Here is a 2,540-nt window from a genome sequence, read left to right as displayed (position 1 = left end):
CTTTTTTCGTCGCTTTTTAATCCAAGCAATGGGGGGAAACGAGTTTGGAGGGCCCCGGGGGTTTAAAGGGTTGGGACTCAAAATCCGGGGTTTTCCCCGGGGGGTTCGAATCCTGCTCACAGCGAGTTCTCTGTTGTCTTCATTTTGTGACCATATTAATTTTAAAACAGCTCGGGGAAAGTCAATGATGAGAAAGTTTGGGTCGTTTCTTGCAGAATGTTTGGGTTTCCAACTGAAAGAGCTGTCTAGTGCTGAAAGGGCCACGGGGGATTATTACGGTAAATGGGGCCCCCCCGCACTACTGCGGAAGCTCGTGGCCAGGGGTTTTGGCGTTGGACTTGAAATCCAATGGGGTTTCCCGCGTATTTCGAACCCGCTGCGCGAAAACTCTTGCCCAACTCCCACCCAGATCCCGGTTAGAGGGCATTTTTCGGGGAAATTCCCGGGGGGAACACGTGTTCCTGCGGGATCCACCTGAAACAGGAGTCAACTTTACCCTTTCCGTGTTTGGAACGGGAAAGGAAAAATTTTCCAGGGGAGTGGGCAGGAGGGGGAAAGGGTTAAATAGGCCTAGGCTTATTTTTCTAAATTTCGGAAATTTCAAACCTTTCATTTGTTTTTTTCGCTCCTTGAGTGCATGTGCGAAGTTGCGCATTTTTCCTCTCCTGCGGGGGGCCCTCGCATAGCCTACACCGCCTGCCCGCAATGCCAAAATGGTAAAGGGGAATGCGCTATAAAAAGGTCCCCATTTTATTTGAATTTAATTCCCCTGTTTGGAATAAAGGGGAACTTTGGCCCCTGGCAAACGACCAAGAAAAACAAACAACTCGCTGGGTCATCAAAGCGCGACGTTGATTTATTATCCTTCTTGGGTCGGATTGTTTTTGTGTGCTGGCTAAAACTTCTACAGCTTTTCAAAAAAAACCCTGGTTTTAAAAATTTAAAATAGGCGGGTTGTTGCTAAACCTCTTTAATCAGATAGCCCAGGAAATCCACCTTAAATATGGGTTTGCGGCTCGTAAACTTTTCCCTTTGCATTTCCCATCAACTCCCGCAATAACAGGAAAAATTAAATGGCTAATTTTGCACAGGGCAATCGTAATCAAAATAGTCAGAGTACCTAGTTCTAGTATAGGAGGATCCAGAAGTGTGTTGTGCCGTCGCTTTGTGTCAAAAAAGGGGGCCCCTAGTTTTACGGGACAAAAAGCGCAGCCAAAAGGGAAGTTTTCTGCTCCGCCTCCCTGCTGTATTAGAACTGCACGCCGTTTCACCCGATGTGTTTTAAGTCAAACGCTGTCATGAAACCGTTGGATTAGCTTAGTAGTATGTTTAGATTTAGTCAGGCTACTAGTTCAGTAGCCTAACCAGTAATCAGCATCATGAAGTTGACCTAGGTAAACTCATGCTTACTGAACTAGTCTTAACAAATCCAACTGGTTTCATTACAATTGCCTACTATTAATTGTAGCATCTGATTTCCTCCCCGTTTTTTTTTGTTGCAGAGAAAAATGGCATTGATTATTACTATTGATTAGTGCATGAAGATGTAGGTGCCTCCATCCCCCTCCTGTAGTATAATAATAATAATAATAGGGCCTAATAATAAACATGGGGAAAAAAACATTTTTTTCTATTAGGCTACCCAGGGTTTCTCCAGACCCCCATTAATTGTATTGGCTATTATTATGGATACAACTGCTTACTAGGAAAATATGCATACAGGTAACAACATACAAAAACAAAAAAAATACAGGAGTGGGACAGGAGTGGGAGTACTTTTGAGCAGGAGCGGGCAGGATTGGGAGTCGTTCCACACAGGACAGGACAGGACAGGATTTATTTTTTTTACTCTGGACCAGGATTGGGCAGAGCGGATTTTTTTTCTGGAGCGGACAGACAGGAGTGAAAATCCACTCCCCGTGTCATGCTCTACGCCTGTAAGCACTCGCAAATTCTGATGAGGACAGCAAAAGGTGGATTTGCGAGTTATGTTGTGCTGACGAAGTGTATGGGTCTGAAACTTCATCAATAATCGTCTGCGTTTTTCGTCGCATTTAATCCAAGTACATTGAAGGGAAACGAGCTGTGATGGCCGAGAGGTTAAGGCGTTGGACTCGAAATCCAATGGGGTTTCCCCGCGCAGGTTCGAATCCTGCTCACAGCGAGTTCTCTGTTGATCTTCATTGTGTGACCATATGTAAAGTTGAAACAGCTCGTGGAAAGTCAATGATGAAGAACAAAGTTTGCCGAGTCGTTCATTCAGAATGCTTGCGTTCCAACTGGAAAGAGCTGTCCCATGATCTGCTCAGGCCATCTTGGGATATTTTACTGAGAAATTGTGCACCCGCACTTACTGCGGAAGCTGCGATGGCCGAGAGGTTAAGGCGTTGGACTTGACATCCAATGGGGTTTCCCCGCGTAGGTTCGAACCCTGCTCGCAGCGCAAATTCTTGACCACTCCCACCCAGATACGTAAGAAGTGGCGCTTTCCCCCTTAAGCCTGCAAATTCTGATGGGACAGCAAAAGGGGGATTTGCGAG

General features: G+C 45.7%; 2 non-coding genes across 2 annotated transcripts; both read left to right on the top strand.

Moving 5' to 3' along the window:
• The first annotated feature begins 2,082 nt into the window (after positions 1-2,082).
• trnas-cga (transfer RNA serine (anticodon CGA)) lies at positions 2,083-2,164 on the top strand. The gene has a single exon. It is a non-coding gene; the product is annotated as a tRNA-Ser (tRNA).
• Positions 2,165-2,361: 197 nt separating this feature from the next.
• trnas-uga (transfer RNA serine (anticodon UGA)) lies at positions 2,362-2,443 on the top strand. The gene has a single exon. It is a non-coding gene; the product is annotated as a tRNA-Ser (tRNA).
• The last annotated feature ends 97 nt before the right edge of the window (positions 2,444-2,540 follow it).

Source organism: Engraulis encrasicolus, unplaced genomic scaffold (assembly GCF_034702125.1).
Source record: "Engraulis encrasicolus isolate BLACKSEA-1 unplaced genomic scaffold, IST_EnEncr_1.0 scaffold_1404_np1212, whole genome shotgun sequence".
Taxonomy (NCBI): Eukaryota; Metazoa; Chordata; class Actinopteri; order Clupeiformes; family Engraulidae; genus Engraulis; species Engraulis encrasicolus.
Note: the sequence above shows the minus strand (reverse complement) of the source record. Positions and strands in the feature narration are given on the sequence as shown.